Consider the following 20,636-nt stretch of genomic DNA (forward strand, 5'->3'; position numbering starts at 1 on the left):
GGATAATAATAATGCCCTTTTCTGTTCAATCAGAAAAAATGTCCAAAAGGTACTTTTGCCTTACTTGGCCATTCTTTTCTTTGGATTAGATGTTCTGGTGAGCAATGGAAGGGAAAGCCAATTCTTATCTTTGATATGAGAAGAAAACACTTCTGGTGAGCTGAGCACCCCTGCCATCCTGACATAGCTCCTTTGCTTAGGGACGTGGTACCCCAGGGGGATAAATAGGCTATTTCTAAATGCAATCTGAAACATAGGGATGGGAGATGAAGGGAATAATCTCTCCAAAGCTCCTTCCACTTGATCATATCTGGATGGCTCCCTTATATCCTGAGAGGGGTAGGTGGAGGGTTATGAAGACCTGTGAACTTTACTGGAACAGTATCTATGTTTTAGTGGGAATTCCCCTTTTCTTCTTTGCCAACACTTCATTGATTTGCCCACATGGAATTTACTTCAAGCAAGAAGTTTTGGGCGTAAGGTTGTTTCCACAGGCTGTTCACTGCTCGTGAAATCCAGAAAAGCCTGGCTGGTCTCCACTAACATTTTAACATTAAAATGACTTTTTAGAGGGTGTGGAAGAATTCACTTATATTCTACTGCAGGAGATGCTGGGGGGTGGCAACATGTTACAATAGCTGGAAATAAGGATGGCGGAGTGTGCCACATATACTGCTGCCACTCAACAACAGTACATTATTAAGCCCTGAAGAATGTTTAACTGACTGGAATGGGAAAAAGGATGTAGCCCACTTACCCTTGGATAGACTCTTGAAACCGTGAGGGGAAAGTCAATCCCATGAGGCTGCCCTCTTTGAAACATAACCCCAGTTGGGAGCTGCTTAAGCAACCTTCCTCAAATGCAGACGTTGCTGGTATTGAGGAGTTGCCTGCACTGTGAATTTAGAGGAATCCCTCCTGGTGTCATTGCCACTGGTCACACAGATATTGTGCAATCCTATGGCTTTCATGCCATTGGGCTTGCACTCCAAGTCTTACAATTTAATGTGGGGGGGGGGGTAGTAAAAATTAACCATTTAAAAAAATAATAATAAAAAATGGATTTTTTAAATTTAAATCTTTTTTTTATTTAATTGTATTTTTTAATTTAAGATGCTTTTTAAAAAACATATAGTTTTAATTTAAAATATGTTAAAGCTCAAAGATATCATCGTGGAATGCGGTTTATAACTTTTAATTATATACTATTTGAGACAATATATCCATGTAACCTTTTCCTGAAGTCTTATAAAAAGGTCACAACAGGCATGAACTATATTAGGGGTCCAATCTTACGGAGTTCTCAGAGGCTCCTCTATAGATTAGTAAAGATTAAAGAAAACCACTCTACCTAATGGGACTCAGTGCTCAGTCTAGAAGATCCCATTAAGCATCTCTGTGGTACTTAGTTCCAGTTCTGAAACTGTGGATTTGTGTCTCCAGAGATCACAGGCAAACAAGGTTCTTTGGGTGGATGTGATATCTTTTATTAGGCCAACTAAATAGTTGGAAAAATTGCTCTTTACAAGCTTTCCGTCAGAAACACCCTTCTTCAGGCATAGGGAGAGATTGTTGTCTCCAGAGGTACCATCCATATTCACAGCAGTATATGGAGATGAGAGATAACAGTCCTGATGATTACCCACCCATCAGCCCTACTGTCTCTCTGAAAATTTATATACACACATAGTCAAGCCCTTATCTTTCTCTAAAAGTGCAATGTTTCAAGAAGTGAAATGAATAAAGGATATCAAACAACAAGAATGCACTTCTTGTAGAACACAATGATTAAATAGAGGCTTCCTGACCAGTGATTTAAATTGATTTGATTTAAATCAAATCTACCCTGATGTTGAGGGTCTGTCAGCTGCTAAAAGAAGGAACAGGTAGGCTGAGGAACTGGCAATTTTTTCCCAAGATCATAAACAAGTCAGCAGGAGAGTTCGAACTAAAGCACAATATCTTCAACACCAGTCAGTAGTTAACCAGCAGCCCATGCTTTTATGTTACAGTAGTAGTACAGGGCGTGTTCTTAATGCAAACTGCCCGTTTTTCTGAGTGGTCACCTAAATTACATAATGAATGTTTAGACACACAAGGTAGATAAGTAATAGCTAAGTGCTCCTGTGTGTCTAGAAAAGCAAGATTTGTATATGAGGTTCAGACAACTGCTTTTGAAAATTGGCCTTACAACTGATAAAGGCTGGGCTTCACAAAAACCTAATCAGCTTCTGTCTTCAATGAGCACCACACAGAAAGTGCATCTGTGCTTAAGCCATTTTATAAGTGGTGTCAATTTTCCCCACAGCAGCCTGCCACACAAGGTGCAAGAGTTTATTTATGCTGGATAGCTCTGCTATGTGAGTGCTTTGAGGAACACTGCACTTCAGCTTAATTGGTTGGCCAAAAGTAACCTATTTAGAAACTGGTAAAGTATAAGGCTACAGTTTGAGCAGACTTAGGTTCTATGCAGTCACTGTAAGTATTGTGCCATACTGGAAACCTTGCATACATTTTCCTGTGGAAGCAGCAACCCATAAATCTGTAATTTGCTTTTATCACATGTAAAATTACATAGATGGAACTATAGAGAAGTTATCTGGACTAATACTGCACTAAGTTCTTAAAATGCCTTTTAATTCTATTCTAGTTTAATTTGATTATGAAAACCTGTTATATAAAAAAAAAAATGAACCCCTTTATTTAAAACATTTGCTCCCTCACTGTTACCTTGGCTGATTTTAGTGACCACATAAATTGTCATCCATTCTGGCTACCGTTAAGTCTCCAAAGCCAATACAGCTCTATGAGAGAGCCAGCATTTAATTTCACTCTGGTTCATGTATCATCACAAAATGTGAGTTAATTGTGCTACAGCGCTGCCCAAGTATAACAGGGCAAGGAGTTACCCTCCCCCTTTCCACACCACCTAGCTAGTGGCTTGGTCTACAAGCCAAAGAGAATGATACAGCTTGAATTCCCAATCCTAGCTGAAAAGGGCTGGCTGCTTAAAAACAAACACCCCAACATACAAAAATAAAACACTTTGAAAAAATATATAATTAGCATATTTAACCAAGAGTTACAGATATAAAAATGGGGAACCTATTATGCCCTTTTGTGGTAAAAATCACACACTGAATTGTTTAGATGAATACCATTCTACATCTCCTCAGTCTTAAAATAAGTTTTATTGAAAAGAAAGAGCTTTGCTCTCCTCTTCTGTATTTTTCAAAAAGTGTCTCTTCTGCTTCTCCCCCATTTGACTAATTTGTGAAACTTATGAAATTAACAACCAACTTGTAAAAAAACAGCAACATTTTTTCTCTTGTGGCCCGCTAAGTTGCAGTCTGCTCATCTGGTTCATAGGTGTGATAAAGTAATATTTTACAGTAAAGATCATCCAAAGACCAGGAGAATTTGCCTGTTAGCTAGAAGTCTCATCTCTGGTTATTTCAAAGATTTAATTTACTACCAATCATCCCTTGGCTGTTTTACATTTAAAGGGTGAGGAAGGAAGAGGATGAGGGGGGCAGGGTGTAATTAGCTTTGCTTGTAAAATGTTCATCACAGTTGTAATACTGACTGCGATGTGAAGCCTATTGGGGGGTCTAATAGATTTCAGGGTATTGTTCTTTGTGAGCAATAAAGCCCGTGTGGGGGGGTGGGGGGGGGGGGGGAAAAAAAAAATCAATAAATGGCTACTACTTCTCACTACAACCCCATATGGAAGTAATCAAGCACAAGGGTGGCAGCTGGGGCCAATAACAGTCACCTGCAGTTGAGAGACATGGGGGTTTTGGATGGGTTTTTAATGCTAATTTCCTTCAAAACAATGAGCTAGAAAGAGCAGAGTAACAGACGAGGCTGGATGAATAGAGACCAGCCAGAACAATAGCTGCACCTGGTGTTAGGAGCAGAGAAACAGAGCCGGCACACGTCAACAGCGCAGAGCACATCTGTTACCCTCACAGTCCCTCATCCCACTGCAACTTCTCAGCCTAGTAATACACGGTCTTTAAACATTCGCAGCTTGCAGCACAGCAACAGGTTTGAGTTCTTTCAAAGCTGCAGCATGCTCTGCACACTCCCTTCTTGTCCACACTTAAATTTAGGGAAATGACAAACAGCTATCAATACATTTCCCCTGAGACAGGAGCTATTGTTGGCACAGATGACTATTTAAGTTCCATGGTCAGACTGGGAGAGTCATACTATTTGCAAGAAAACTGACAGATTTTTGGCTTTTCAGCCTCCACACTAACTGAAGAGAAATAGTAGGCTCTTAAAAGCTCTAGCACTTTGTAAAGGTCTTCTGTCCAAAATCATGTCCCCAAATTGACTGTGAATTGCAAAAGGACAATTGTCACTTACATGAAAGGAGGCAGTCTGGATTTTGGCAGAGAATGATAAAATCCAATACGCGCTGTTTTTAAAACTCAGGGTATGTTTTCATAAATATCACTGCCCAAAATGAAGCAAAGGAGGTAATTACGTCATAAAGTCCTTGGAAATCTCTGGAAAGTTCTATAAAAATACCGTGAATTAAGTGTCTTAACACTGGGAAGAAGATACCCAACTTATACATGGTGAAATTTTGATGGAATAAAGATCTTATAACCAAGGTCTTATAAAACATCTCTTATACAACCAGGAATTGACCCCAAATTTCCTAATTCCACACTTTATATACAAGATCTTTGCTTCCCAGGTCCTTGCTATTGCTTGTGAAAAGAAAGAAGATGGTTTCAGATTCAGGTCAGGAATCATCCCCAGAACTTTTGGAAAAACATAGCAAAAAACACTTAATGAAAATTTTACCCTTCTCTGTATAAGATAAAGCTGTACTACCACCAAGGATCAGCACACAAATTTTGTTGGAAGGCAAGGTTCGTTGAGTAGCTGTGATATCTTTTATTAGACCAACTGAGTAGTTGGAAAAAAGTTCTTAGCAAGCTTTTTGGGCGCAGTCACCCTTCTTCAGGCATAGGGAGTCTTTGCTGGTCTGAGACTTCAAGGAGTCTCCAAGGAGACATGGCTACAACCAAAAATCCAGCAATTTTGTTGGAAATAATTTTATATTTGACCTCTGCAAAACAATAGAATATATACATATTAATGCAGAGTTAGTTTCATTTAAGGTTGGTTTATGATCTAACCAGAGTTAAGTGAAGAAAAATCTTTTTTTTTTTTTTTTTACATGGTAAAAGACCACAGGAGACAACACAATTCTCTCTACTGGTCAAATTTAAAATGATCTCTAATGCAGCCTTTAAACTTGGTAACAAATACTTCCCTCCACTTATTCCCCCAGAGAGCCTGTTGCACTTTATTTGCCCGTTTAGTAATATTATGGGGGTTATGTCTGCTTACCAATAAAATTAATATTTTTTGGCCAAATCACAGAAACTACAGATGTAAAAGCCAACAGGTTATTCAGTTCATGCCTAACTAGTGCTATTATAAATGACAGTACTATCTACTAAAGGTGATTAAATGAAACATTGGGAGTTTCCATATTTCCAGTTGCCATGATTTCTGGATTATTTTTAGAACTGCCTATCTTGAAGACTTAGGCTGAATATCATCAGTCAAGCACTGTTCTATTCTTCTTGTGCATTACCACTTGTAACAAAAGTTCTGTTGGCCAGATTAAGCTCTGAATGGCAGAAGAACAACCACTTTGACTGCCAGTGGGTACACAAAGGTGTAACCAATTTGGACTTAGTAAACAATTCTCCTAATGAGACACTAAAAGAAATCCAAGGGAACTCTCCTGGTGATGTTGACTGTACAGCTAGGAGAATCAAACAGAAGAAGTTGGAGCCCAATCCAAAGCCTACTGAAATGTATGAGTCTTTCATTATAACAAAGGATCACTGAAGAAATCAGCAGACATGGCTCACAAATACAGCATGCAGGCCTGTGCAGAAAGAGGTTCCACTTGTCCAAATTCAATATTCAGAGTAGAACTGCATTTACAAGTGTTTTATCTGGTGCAGTTTCAAATTGGCTACCCCTTCCCTCCTCTCCATACCCTCCAACACTGCCTCAGATATGAAATCCATACCCACAGTTAGCTCAAGCTTTTCTCTGCTCTGTTGCACCCCTTTTTTGTAGCAACTTTGCTCCCGCCTTTAGAGTTATCTCCTTCAGATCCTCTGCATTGGTCATCACATTTCTCTCAAACATCATTTACTCAAACAACTCATGCTTACTTCTCATTACCTTTTCTTCTCAATTCAGCCCTCAGGTTGCTTAATTCTGCATCATTTTCTAAATCCCCTTCAACTTGCCGTTGCTCTGGTATACAGATGTCCAGAAAAAAAAACACTATTCTGGCAAAGTCTCATTATGGTTATACACAGGGGAAAAGCAACTTTTCTCTATTTAAACAGAAACCAACATATGATTCTGCCACAATAAATTGGAATAGCACTTTATATTGCAAGTGACTCTACTGACATTGACAAAACTACTCCCTGAACTAGCTACCATGCAGTATGTGTAAAGAAGCCAGAACGAGATCCTTAAGAAACTTGTCCCAAAGGAGCATCTACTTCTTCTGAACTGCTAAAAAATCTGACCTGTGTATGATTCTACCTAATAGACTATTTGGAAAGATCTTCCCTTAGCCCAGATGAGCTGTCCAATCTCTCTATAACTACTATGCTTATAATTCTGGACAAGGTACAGGCATTAAAACAAACCAAAAAAAAACATTGCTGGATTGTATCCCTGTGATCTACAGGCTTTTCCCCAGACACTGCCTGAATAACCCAAAACATCCACCTCCCCCCAAACCCCACCATTTCATCTCATCTTCCTTGGGATCCATTAGTTTTCTGAAGAATTTGATGATGAAATTGGCAACTATGTAGCTTACTGGTTCAATTATGTAGTCTTAATGTAGACAGAATTTCCATTACCTTAATCACAATTTTGTTTGCATAGTGACTGCAGGATCAAGAACCAGATATATTTAGCTAGCCTCACTGAGTAGCACCGAGATCAGGCATTATAAGATGTCAACAACTTACAGAATTTGATAAAGTTACAAACGTTCACCCTGGTACAAATAAAATGCGACACACGTCACTGTTAAGTATTTGCATCCCCTTGGATGGCTTCCTTCATCCTGTTATAAACTTGGATTGCAACTGGCACAGGATTGCCCTGTATGCTGTCACACAGCTATCCCCTAACAAGGGTGGTGCTAGCAATGCAGGGGCAAACACAAAGGCTTAGGTATGGTTGTGAGTGCAAAGTCATTTTCTATATGCTTTTCAACCTAGCGCTGGGATGCAGGAAACAGCACAGCAGCTACCAAATGTCTGTAAACTCCAAGGGTAAAATAACATACAACTAGGAATAATGGAGTGGGACTGGGAATGGGGACTTTTAGTCTGAACAGCAAGAGAGACCCCTCTCCTGCCAGTGAGATCTTTCAGGCTCTGGAACAGTCTCCCAAGGGAAGCCCTGTCACTTAGCACATTTAGAACTAGCCTGGACAAAGCGCTAGTAAGAACACAATAAGGAATAATCTTGCACTGGCATGGGGATTTAGTAGGCAACCCAACAACTATCAACCAGCTATGATTCTGCAGCAAGATCTCCCTCGCCTTGAGCTTTCCAAACTTTGAGGGTAGATTTTGGCATATCTGCCGCTTCTGGGCAGCATTTCACTGATGTATACAGGGGGAACAAAATGGACTGCATGTGCAGCTGCTCAGGAGTTTAGTGCTGAAAAAGAGAGAGACAGCGCTAATCATTTTTAGTGGCATACACACCCATTCAGCCCCAGATCTAAGAGCTGGTTGGGTGCTTATGGGTATGCTTTTACAATGGTCTGTCTAGATAGAACAGAAACAGTTTAAAACTGCCAAACCTTTTCTAAAAAGGAAAATAAAAAGCACATTTAAGATGCAAGTAAAATAATTAGGAATTACAGTACAATAAAATGGAATCCAAGGTACAGAGCAAACTAGTCATGCAATGAAAATCTTAACACAGGACTATGCATGTTACTCTACTGCAAAACTGATTTGAGAGATTTAAATGCAAGTATCATCAGTGGCTGTGTTAAGAGTGTAAAGACAAAAAGGCAGTACTCTCAGACACAATGCAGAGAAGCAATGTGAAATGTATAACCAAGCATTAAAATTGAGAACCTTAGACAGTTTATGAAGCTAATCCCTACAAATGTCCTCCTATTATAAGAAAGCACATTATATTTTAAACATAATTGTGCATACAAGAGAATAAGACTTGATATAATCAAAAAAAATATTGCATTAAAAATCCCTCCTGCTTTCTCAGTTCCCGTTTGTCTAGAAAACGCTGAGTCCTAGCCTTTTATCCAGGAAAACCGAACCTTTCCATAGCAACATAGAGGAGAGCAAAAGCTATACTGCAGTGCTTTCAGAAATAGTTTAATATTTTTTCAGCTGCATAATCCATGCATGAAGTCTACTCGTCTATTGAAGTTTTGACACAGCAGAACCACTGCAGTCAAATTGAGGTGGCTCAAGAGAGAGTGATGTTGCAAAGTACTGCATATGTGAACGTTCCCACACACACACACCCCCTCTCCCACTACCTGTACTTGAGGTTGAATTGATCCTCACAACCTCAGGAAAATTATTCATTTTGCAAATCCAATACACAGCTTAAAACAACAGACAAAAATGCATGTTTTTAAAACAATCCAATTTAAAAAATACTGCTTACCCTAAACACTGAGGTTACAACAATCCAGCTGCTGTCAAATACACCTATTTTCTTTGAAATATAAATGAAATGTTTTCTTTTTTTCTGCTCGTAATCTTCCAGCACAGCCTGCGACCAGCCTTCCTTTCTCCTTTCATTAGCTGGACATGTGTCAGTTCCCTCACATCTGCGATTTCTCACTGACTAGAGCTGCCTGTCCAATTCCAGGGAAACACAGATGGATCCCAGATGGGAAGTCCTGCCAAACAGACCAGCTCTTTACCTTGCCAGAATACCCAGATACAGGCACACACCCTCCCAGCTCCCTGCCTCTTCTTTCCCCCCAGCTCTGTTACCAGGGCTCCTTGCCAGCTGATGTCACTAAGTACACACCTACCAGTGACTCTCAGCCAGTCTGACATTAACTTGTTAAATACACGTAATTTATTTATGGCTGACAATAGCAATGCTATTATGCTAAAACCGTCAACACTAGCCTCCAGCCAATAGGTGTTTCACAGGGTGAGGCATTACTGAATTATCAACTGGACTGCCCTCTCCAAAATCTTTGATTCTTTCATGCTGATGCAGGTCTTGTTTATATAGCGTGTGTGCTGTAAATCACTCTGGTAGACAGCCTATAAGACTGGGGAAAGCCTTTCTTTTAGCACTCAATTTAAAAAAAAAATGGATTTTGCTAAGCTGTTTAGTAAACTAGCAAATTAATTTTCTGAACTCTTCCCAGAGCACGTAAATCTTTCATGTAAACTATCTTTCAAATCTCAGTCCCAGAGTCTGCAACAACACAGAGCAGGCATGTGTTAACAATCAGAAGCAACAACAAGATAACAAGATTTTGATGTTACAAGGATACCAAGCTAAACCTGGACAATTCAAAGGGAAACAATTCAATGGCTAACATGCTATTGAGATAACAGAGGAAGTGGTAAAGGAAGAGCTAAGTCTTAGGGTAATGTTCTACAACCATTTGTTGGTCCAGATTCTATTTCCATTTGGTTGTCTAGGCCATTAGATCTAATGACCACTTAGATGACCAAAGAGTAACCCTTACATGACCAGATGGTAAAAGAACATCATCCTTCATGTTTAATAACCTGATAAGAGAAGCCAGTGGGGTTTATATAGCAGTAACTGAGAAGATTCAAAAAAGATGACACTGGACATAACTGACCTGAAGAGATTTTCTCAAGTCCTTAAATATAGTAGTCCTACCACACACACATACTTCTGTCATGAATCTTGATTCACAGATGCTACTTCACAAGGTGAACTGTGGACTACCCACCATAGCTGGCAGCAGATATAGTGGCCACATCACACCAGTGCTTTACATATGGACCTGGATGCTGCAAGTGTGCCAACTAGCAGTTTTTTGTTCACTTTGCCAATCAAGGCTGTTTATAAAAGGATGCCTTTGTTTGAATGGTTCTAGCTCTTTAAGGGGAGAAATGGTGACAGAGCTACCACTAATATGACTACTCAATAATTGGATCCCATTAGACTTGGGAGAAGGAGAAGAGGTCAGAATGTGCGTTTTGTCCGCTTCCCCCACCAGCATAAAATGTTCCGTCCTGAAAACTTAGCTGTGTGGGGGTAAAATTGGAGAAATATAGATCTATTTTAAACAGCATCTACACCATCCTGCATTTTTTAAAGCTGTGCAGAATCAAACAATTCAGTACTTTCTAAAATCCTGTGGACATTATTCAGGTTTCTCACATTCTCACAAGAACCAGGTAACGTTTAAGAGCTATGCTAAAGTAATGACAAGCTAAAACACAACCCTAAACAGCTACCAATAGTGGACTTTTAAAAACTTGAAAACCCAAATTAAATATTTCCATAAAATCAGAATTTTGGACAAAATTGGCAGAGGGGGATGACTGACAGTAGAGAAGTTTACTGAGCTTTCCCAAGAATTTTGCTGCACAGCTCCAGCACAACAACATCTAAGGGTCAAGCACATGAGACTATTCATAGTAATGATCACTCTGCTTTGATGATAAATATTTGGAGGAACAGGCCCCATGTTTGTGGAAGTCCTACAGAGATTGAATGGTCTAATCCAGGGGCAGGCAATATATGGCCTGTGGGCTATATCCAGCCCACCAGCCACCACCAGAAGCCTGAGGATGATGGGCTGCATCTGGCACTACTCTGCTCTGCTGCAGCTGGGGCTGGGCTGGGCTGCACAGTGCGCAGACTCCTCCGCCCTCCCCAGCTGCCACCTACATCCCCATTTCCTCCCACTGCCTCACTTCCTGTTGGTGCTGCAGCTGCACTGTCCTGGGATCATGGCCACTGGGAGCTGGGCCCACACAGGATGGGGCATGATGCAGCATGCTCAGTAGCCATCCCATGTGCTGCCCACATGCCACTATGAGCCACAGCACCACTAAGTGAGTCAGTGCTGGCTGTTGGGGGGACCTCACACTGTCTCACACCCTGCCCACCAGAGCTCCGCACTGCTGCCGCCCCCCTGGGTGTGGACTCTGTGCTGCCTCTGGCCCCAGCCCCAGGGAAGCCAAACAGATCTGCCAGTGGCTGCGGCAGCAGCAGCAGCCCTGCTGGGAAGCTGCTGTAAGCTGGGTCAGGTCCTTCTGCCCATGAGCACAGAAGTGAGGCATAATAAGGTATGTTGGCAGGGTGTGTATACATGGGAGCCTTACTTCCACCTTCATGAGCAGAAGGGCTGGGCAGGGTACAATTCGTTGGTGGGTCTCACCTGGATGAAAGTGCCTAGCTACATTTTGCCTGCCCCTGATTTAAGCACTCCTGGTTCCTCTTTGGGGAGAAAATAAAAGGAGAAAGAAAGAAGGAGCTTCTAAAGGTTTTAAAAAACACTTTGTGGAAGCTGGTGCTATACTTTCTGCGGCAGCTGGATTGGGCCTTAGAGTCTGGCCACACGTACACTTGGAGTAGTTTCAAAAATAATGGGCAAACTGCTTAGGAGTGTGTGTCAGCTGTTACGCTCTAATTGTTATATGTGCATGAGCTTGTAGTGAGCTAAACTGCCCCAACTTTAACCCTGGATGAAGCAGAATTTATCCAGACACCTGTTGTGAGGCTTGGAGGAGCAGCAGCTCCTCTCACCTTTTGAAACTGCTCCAAGTGCACATTTTTCCGTGCCCTAAAAGTACACCGAATTGAAAGCCAAATAAAACTGCTTGAAGAGGGTGCTCCTGACCAATTAGGTAACTGCACCTGAGGTAAGCCACACCTCTGACTTGGGCTAGGTATAGATATTCAAAAAGCCTGAGGCAGAATCGATCCAAGCTATAAAGTTTTCTGTAAGCAGTATAGTTTATATAGGTAGCAAGCAACACACATTGGCCCTGTGGTGGGGGAGGCAAATCTTGGACAGGTGTCTGCCATTTTTAAACCAGTCTATGTGTGCTGAACTTCTGTTCTGTTACAGGTCTAGATTGGTTTCCAATCACTTAAGTGTAAGTCTGTATGTGGCCTTGGGGTTCAGTCTGCAAGGCCAGAATTGGAATTTATTGGACCCAGGAAGTGCACCAATGTTCCTCTAACCTTTCCTTTAAGCTTTACCAAAGAATGAATGCAGAACTCTCATTGGTACTTCTAGGAGCTTGCCTCCCCATGTCCTGAAGAATGTGGGATGAGGAGAGACTAGGGAAGGAGCCTTGGGGCACAATGGAAAAATGCCTGGTCCAGTAAGGGCCAGTGGTATCTCCTACCTCTTGGGAGGAGATGTGATGGCAGGGGAGCAGCAATCATGACCAACAGCCTCAGCCGCGCTTTAGAAGCGTGTAGTGGGTGTGCGTGGGTGGACATCCGGCAGCTTCCAGTATAACCGGAAGCCCTGCACTGGTTACCAAGGAGAGCTGGCACGCCGGGGACACCTGACAGCACAGTGAGAGCTGGCAGAGTGGGAAAAGCTGGCCTGACAGCAAGAGCTGGTTTGCTAGAGAGAGCCGACTGCACAGAGAGAGCTGGAGGAGACTGCCGGAGGCCTGGACAATCGGAGGAGTGTCCAGCATCAGGGCCTAGGAGCAGGATCCCAGAACAGCGAGCCACAGAAATAAAAGGTCTGGGAAAGGAGAGAGAACCTTAGGACACTGATTGAGGTTACGACATTCGAGAACATCTAACTGTGAGTTCAGGAACATAGATGTTCCAAGTACTTTACGTTCTTCGTTATTGTTTACCATTGATTCTACTGAACTGTGTGAAATTTGGACTGATCTTGTGTAAGTACTGTCCTAGGATCTTTGGGCAAGCCTGACCATCTGTCAGGTATTAGAACACTTATTTTGATTTTCAGGAGTTTCCATTTTTTGTTTATGCCTGGGAACACCTGGCTGGTGAGTGGACAGGGTAAAGGCAGGAGTCCTTTTGAGACAGGAGCCCTGAGAAGGCAACCTATGGTCCCACAGGTATAGCCCCAGAACTATCAGGAGCCTTCTGCTCAATGAATAATAACAAGATATGGCAGGTGAGAGCAGAAGGGCAGCACATAAGTGTGGATATTGGTGAAGTGCTAATGGTCATCAAAGAAGGCCCAAACAGTGGAGTTTGACTCTCGCACCTGTCGGTATTAAATGTTTTGAAGCATCAGATACAGTGCTCTGGTGCATACTCTTACAAAGGAGAATTAAGTCCCCAGTAATCTACAGTATGGTTCAAACACAAGGCTTTAAACCTTAGTTAGCGGGAATCATCTTCTAAATTTGGTTTTAAAAAAACTAGTCAAACATCTGAGCCGAAAACAGAGTTCATTATAATTAAATGTAATTAACATTTTAGTTTACTTGATGGAAAAGAATATAAACTGGGCGCAAATAAACTGGGCACAAGTTAGTAAGAACAAATATAACCTCCTAGAACTACTGAGTGTCCCTTTAAACAAGTTTCCCTTCGCACTATAGTATACCTGCCCACAGCCTGTTATTAGCGTAGCAGTGATAGCACTCACTCATAAAAGCTGGTGGAGAGTTTCATTTAGAGAGCTGAAATATCAAGGTTTGTGCCCCTTAAAAGTTGGTCCACAGTTTACAATTACAATCAGCTTGTTACAGATATGTAACTTGTCAGTTAATATTTTATATCATCAGAAATTAAAGCAGGTAAAGATTGGATTTGTTCACAAGATGTGTAAACAAAAAGTTAGCTTGAGGAAGTTCCCTTTTTTGGTGCATTTGACACTTTTGACAAAGTGTATGTAAAATACTGAATGTCTTGGTGTCAGAGAGGCACCAGTGGAAGCTGAGTAACTCAGTGGTCTGGTGCCCGCCTGGACCAGATAGTCGTTAACGCTTTTACTTGCCTTCAACTCACTGCGGAATTACTTGGCTCTAGCCTGCCATGTCTTAACATTTGCTGATGTTTCAGATTGGGAGGTGTCTAACTTCACCACAGTGGAGGGTCCGGATAGGGGACCTCTTCTGGGACTTCAACCTCCCCTTCCTCTTCTGGGACTTCAACTCCATCCTAGTGCCACCCTAATGTTATGCCACCAATAACGCCCTTGGATCTTGATGGGTGGTCCTGTCCTTTTGTTTTATCATTATATAGGCTTGCGAGCGTCTCAAAGGAACAAATCATAACACGAAACAAAGGAATCATGGGATTTCCCTTAAGCCCAGGTAAGTCTTGCCCCCTTGGAAAAACAAAGGCAAGGCACCTCTCCCTTCTTTGGTAGGGCTTGCCTTCTCAGATTTAACACAAAAGAAGGAACCCTGTCTCAGTTTTACCTGCCTTGAGCTGGACGTCCATCTGCTCTGGACTAGATGCTCTCTAGTTGGGTCAGCCATGTTGAATCAAGGCACTTCCTGGACGCTGCACCCATATTGAGTGTTCTGCCCTCATCTCTAAATTTTCTTCTGGCTCGTGGCTGATTTCTCTTTTTTTCTTGTTTCAGTATTGTGGTCAGGGCACAGCCTGTCTGGCTGACTATCAGGCCAACCCACTCTGGCCTTCTTCAGAGAATTCAAGAAACAATAACAAAAACTGAAAGGAAACTAATCATGACTGTGTTCGGTGCACGGCTGCTTCTCCCGTGGCTGGTCCATCTTCCACGGAGCTTTCCCGCCACTTGCGCTGTCTTTCCCCTTGCAGCGCTGCCAGAGCCAGAGTTCAATGGCTCACCAGAGCTCTCCCGAGCTCTCCTGCCAGCCCATAGCTGGCACTCTGGGGCTTGGAGCCTCCCATCCCACACCCCTTGGTACGGGACTCAGCTCTCCCCACTCTTCTGGCATCCGGGACGTCTCCACAGACTCTCCACAGTCGCTTTAGCCGCACTGAGCAGCTGCTCCGGAACCACAGCTGCTGGTGCATTCTCTTTTCCCTTGGTGCTGCAATTGCTTTTTCAGACGGCTCGTCTCTACCTGTGGCGAGTTCAGTCAAGTTTTCCTTTTCTCCTACATGCTTAGTAGATCAGAGATCAAGGCGAAATAGAACCTTTAAATTAGGCAACAAAACCAGGTAAACATACAACACACATGCACACAAGCCATTGTCACTCAAAATATGTAAGAATTATTTTCCCATATTTGGTTTATAGCCCCAATCACCACTTGGGGAAAAGTCCATTTTAGCAGATGTGGACAGGTAATTGAATCTAGAGATGACATAATTAGGGAATAGGGAAAAAAAAATTAGATGCTTTCCCAAAAAATATACAATTTTTATCTCTGTCATTGACCAAATACATTCTTCCAAATGCTCAGGTTCCAGCAGTATGTCTCTATACTCTTCCTGAGAAGGAAGATGCACAGAAAGGTAGCATAATTTAATTAGGCTGCTAGGCAACAGATCTGCTTCCTGCTTCTGATTTAAATCTGCCCCCCCAAAAGTTAAATCGCCATCCGACCTCAGGGAAAAAGAACTAGAAATCAAATTGCCTCATCAGCTCATTCAAACCCACAAAATCCTTGTTAATGACTGTGGTGCATTCATGAGCCAAATAACCTACCTTGATTTCCAGAATGTCTTTGCAGAACTGGTACTTAAAAGAAGCAAGACAGACTATCACTGGGTATATTTCAACTTGCAGGTGGGGGGAGAAGGAAGTTTGCAAAGGTAGCAAGTATTAAAGCTCATCCTTTCACTGGATCCTAGGGCTGCTGTAAATTTTACCCAACACCCCATAAAACTGCTTTAAGTTCAGCAGTAAGTAACCCCAAGGGGCCAATACTGGAGTCAAAGAGGACACTCCCAGTCTCCCTTCCATTCTCTCAGGCAGTAGCAGTATAAGGGTGTGACATGCAAGCCTCAATGCCCGTTGTGGATACTCCACAAGGCAGGTTGTTCCTGTGGACCAAAGGTACCAACTCCATGGCAGGATTCCACCCACAGTGCAGTGTAGCATGAACAGGCTCCATGATGGAGCTAGATGAACATCTTAATGCTCATCATCTAATTTAAATTCTTTAAGTCATTCAAATATAGATGCATCGATACATTGGTCCAATATCAGATCGGTACTGATATAAAGAAAATTGGCTGTATTGGAGATTGGCCCGATGGGGCTGATAATTTGGCTGATAAATGCCTGTGCATGCGTGCGGCTACAGCACAGCACACAGGCAGCGAGGAGCACATCCTGGCAGCGTGGAGACCTGCCTCCAGCTGGTAAGTCTGCTGTGGTAGAAGGGGAGGGGAGAGGGAAGGGATGTGGAGGGGGCAGATCAACCCCTGCTCCTACCCCGTGGTGAGGGAGGGGACAGGCTGGGGCAGGTGCTGCCCTACTGGGGTGGCATGTGCCCTGGATCTGTGCAGGCTGCAGCTGCAGGCTGGAGCCAGGGCTGCTCTGTGCTCTTCTCGCTGGGGGCTGGGTTTGGGGCAAGAGCTACAGAGGGGGTTGCACGCAGTGGTGGGAGCTGCACCCTGCCATGAGACACGGGTCTGTCCCGCACCCCACCTCAGCTGGGCAGTGGCTGTCCCTGCTCCTGTCCCCTCCCTCACCACAAGGGGGAAGCATGTCCCCTCCGCCCCCCCCCCATGCCCCTTCCCTCCCCCATCCCCATCCACAACAGATTTATGCTGTATTAGAAATCAGATAGATATTGGCCGATGTGCCTCCTTGCCGATATTGTGCCGATGAGCAAATCAGACATTGGTATCATCCCCAAAAATCTCTATTGGTGCACCCCTACATTCAAATATAAATGTGAAGCTGCACAATACCACTTGCAGAGCAGCCACACTAAGGTACCCATAACATGAAGTGAATGATGGGGACACTATTCATGCTGCACATAAAAGCAAGCTTCACCAAATGTGTCACAACAGCATTCATTTTAATACGACAAACTCTCTTTTCTGAGAGTCTGTGCACTTTATTATAATATACTCCTCATCACAAATGGCAAAGCTTTCTGAGAAGCTATCAGAGAAACTCAGTCATGAAGCCAGAGAAAGAGCAAGCAAATAGAGTCTGATTCTCTACTGGAACAAGGGGGCATTCAACTGGGGGTTGGTGCAGGTCCTGGGTTTGAGTCCTGCTTCCTGGTGTCACAACCCAAAGTTGTGATTTTTTGCTTGTGTGCGCTTCAGCACTGCTAAATTATTTTCCCGCTAAATTGCAGCTTCTTTGCATGGTGGAGTTTTCTGCTGCAGAAGAGAACCCCGGTGCAACGGAGAATTTCCCGCCAATTTGTAGGTTTCTTTGCATGGTGCATTTCTTTTGCATCTAAGAAATGCTCGGTGCAAAGAGTTCCCGCCATTTGTATGAGAATTCGAGCCACATTATTGGCTAGTTCTAAAATATGCACACGTGGTGGCTAGCGATTGGCTTGCTAGCCGTATAAAGAGCTTGGGTGGTTTCCGCCCAAGTTGGAGAGAAATCGGAGTGAGAGAGAAACCTTCGCCTTGCGTGAAGATCTCTAAGCGCTGCGGATCCTTACGGACCCAACGCATTTCTTAAAAGGCAACAGAGGCCTGAACAGCCTCTGGCCTCTCCCCGTTGCCGATAGATTCCTAGACATATCCCTTCCTGCACGAGAAACAGACGAACCCACGGAGCTTCAACAACTCCGTGGGAGAGAGCGAACTTGTCGTAGTCCTCTAACAAGGATTTAAGCGGAGCTGTACCTGGAAAACTGTCCAGCCTACACCACGATCACCTTTGGTGTAAGTAAACAATCTTTAAATCAACCATTAAGCATCCGTGACTAATTCTAGCTCGCCTCCGGTCTTCTCCGACCCCGCGTGCCTGGGCTGCTGGCCACGGCCCGCGTGTACAAAAGGGCCCAGATCGCTCCTGGCCTGCACATCTGGATTATCTGTTTTCTCCTCCAAAGCCTCCCTAGCAAACTGCATAAGCAATACAGGGAGCAAATACCAAAAATCAAGGACATTTTTTCCTGGCTGAGTGACTTGTTAGGCCAAAAGTCAGCCATCTTCCTACTTGCTATCCATCCAGCACCATGATGCAGCCTTGTGGCACAGCTGAGCACTCAACACTGGACAGATGAAAGGTGTCCTTACTCAGGTTACTCTAAAATCTAATGTTTACAGCCTGAGAGAGGGCTGATGTAGGTTTGAACCTTTTTTAGCTGAGGACCTAGAACCCAGACCTCCCTCTTCCTGGGTATGCATGCTAACCACTGGACTATTATATAAAACAGTGATGCTCAACTTTTTCCCTGTGTGGACTGGATGGATAGTACCCAGTCTGTCTGTGGGCTGGATCTCACCAGTGGTTCCAATATGGCACCAGGGTGGGCACGGTGGGCATCATCTGCCCAGGTGGGGGGTGGAAGGGAAGCAGTCTGTTGCAATCTGGACCTGCAGGGGAAGGGCGTGTGGCACAGCCCTATGGAGGAAAGGGGGCATTGTTTGGCCCTGCAGAGAAAAAGGGTGTGTGTATGGAGGGGCAGTATGGCCCAATTCCAGGGGAGAAACAGGGCATGGTTTGGCCCCGTAGGGGGAATGAGGTGTGCCCTCAATCCAGATGCAGCAGAGGGGGCATGGCCCGACTGACTGGCAGTGCGAGGCTTGGGAATTTGGCAGGGGGAAGGTAACAGTTAATGGCCACCACTCCCACATCATCAAATTTCCTGCCCCATGTAGAGCCCCAAGGGTCAAATGCAATGGCTCCACTATCCACATGGGCCGGTATTTAAGCACCCGTGATGTAAAACAAGGACAGTACCATCACCACCACAATGCAGTACTGCGGAGGTACCTCTGGGCCAGGGGTGGGCAATTATTTTGGCTGCAGAGCCACTTATGAGTTTGGTTTCTTCTTGTGGGCCATCTCTCCGCCTCTCTCCTTCCCCTCCTCACTCAAACTGTTTCTGCAGCTATAGCACACCATGATTTCTTTCTCTGCCCACTACCTGCCTGAGTTGTCCCTGCAGCTACTGCATGCCCTGATCTCTGTCTGTCTGTCCATCCAAACCATCCCTGCAGCGACATCCACAATGTCCCAGCCCCATCTACAGCTTACACCAGCTTGCACGGGGAAGGTGCTGGCATCAGATTGCTGTTGCTGGCAAGTTCCCAGTGGAAATAAGGACAACTGCCCAGGACCAGAGCTCAGTGTTAATACAGCAGAATCAGCTGTGGACCTGGGTAGACACCTTGATCCTCACCTGGAACCTGCTGGCCACATCCACAGCTGATGCTAGAGGACACCTAGCACCCACTGGGATTGGAAACTGGCTAATGTGGTCCCAATTTTCAAGAAAGGCAGGAAGGAGGACTCAAGTAACTATAGGCCTGTAAGCCTCACCTCGGTGCTCAGGAAGATCTTGGAGAGAATCATCAAGGAGCACATCTGTGGGGGGCCTGCAGGGGAGATCATATTCAGGGGCAATCAGCATGGGTTCATCAAAGGCAGGTCCTGCCTGACCAACCTGATTGCCTTTTATGACCAAGTAACTAAATCCTTGGATGATGGTGTTGCCGTGGATGTAGTCTTTCTAGACTTTAAGAAGGTCTTTGACACTGTCTCTCACCCCATCCTCATCAATAAATTAAGCAACTTATTAAGCTCCCTGCAGCTGTGTGCATTCCCAGGGCACAGGGGAGACCTGTGCCCCCCACCAGATCTGTGCGTGGGGCAGGCTGCCCACTGTGATCTTGGGCTCTAAACCTGCTGCCCTTCCCAGGACTTCTGCAGCCCAGAGAGTGTGACCCAGCATGGTAGGGCAGAGTGAGGCTGTGCAGGGATTTCCTTGCTGCTGCAAGCTCTGCACTGCCCTGGCAAGGCATCCCCTGAGCATGAGGCAGTGAGGGGCACAACCCTGTGCTGCCGTCCATGCTGCTGCCATGTGCACAAGATGTGTGCCCCTGGATGTGTTGCCAGGGCAGCGAGAAGCTTGCAGCAGCAAGGAGATCCCTGTATGGCCTCACTCTGCCCTGCAGCGCTGGGTCGCAGCAGCTGGGCTGTGGAGGCTCCAGCAGAGGACAGTATGGCAGAAGCTGGGCCTGCAGCAGGCAGCCTGCGCCCACCCCCACACCATGCACAGATCTGGGAGGCACAGGTCCCTCCTGCCCCTCCCAGTACATACAGTGGTGGGGAGCCAGAACCACCCCCTGCTGAGTCCCCCCCCTCCAGAACCCTCCAGCAGCACATCACAGCCTCAGGCCTCAGGCTGCCTGAAGGCCATGTACATATATAAAGGCAACACCCGCTTAATGCTGTTTCACTTAGCACTATTTCGCTATAGCGCTCATTTTAAAATTGATACCCGATTAAACTTAGCACTCAACAAGTTTTGTTATAACGCTTGCGGTTGCCATCTTGGGTTATTAAAAACACTTGCAGTCGCCATCTTGGATTGTCAACCACTTTTGGTTTCACTTAATGCTCGTTTTGCTCAACACTCTTGTTTTTCAGGAACCAATTAAGAGCGCTAAGCGGGGGTTGCCTATACTTGCATATAGCACCCCCTGTCTGACCACCCTCCTCCCGCTCCCTCCCAGCACCTTGC

The 20,636-nt window shown here is 44.4% G+C and overlaps 1 protein-coding gene across 5 annotated transcripts in view; it reads right to left on the minus strand.

Moving 5' to 3' along the window:
- The window catches only part of CBFA2T2 (CBFA2/RUNX1 partner transcriptional co-repressor 2), a 117,591-nt gene that overhangs the window by 52,194 nt on the left and 44,761 nt on the right, over nt 1-20,636 (minus strand). The window contains exon 1 of one of the 5 annotated variants that reach the window (XM_019482336.2): nt 8,731-8,955. The exons of the other annotated variants lie outside the window; for them this stretch is intronic. The gene's annotated coding sequence lies outside the window, so the exon portion shown is untranslated. Of the gene's footprint in view, nt 1-8,730; nt 8,956-20,636 lie in introns of those variants that run through there. 5 annotated transcript variants of the gene reach the window in all.

The sequence above is a fragment of the Alligator mississippiensis genome, chromosome 9 (genome assembly GCF_030867095.1).
Source record: "Alligator mississippiensis isolate rAllMis1 chromosome 9, rAllMis1, whole genome shotgun sequence".
NCBI lineage: Eukaryota > Metazoa > Chordata > Crocodylia > Alligatoridae > Alligator > Alligator mississippiensis.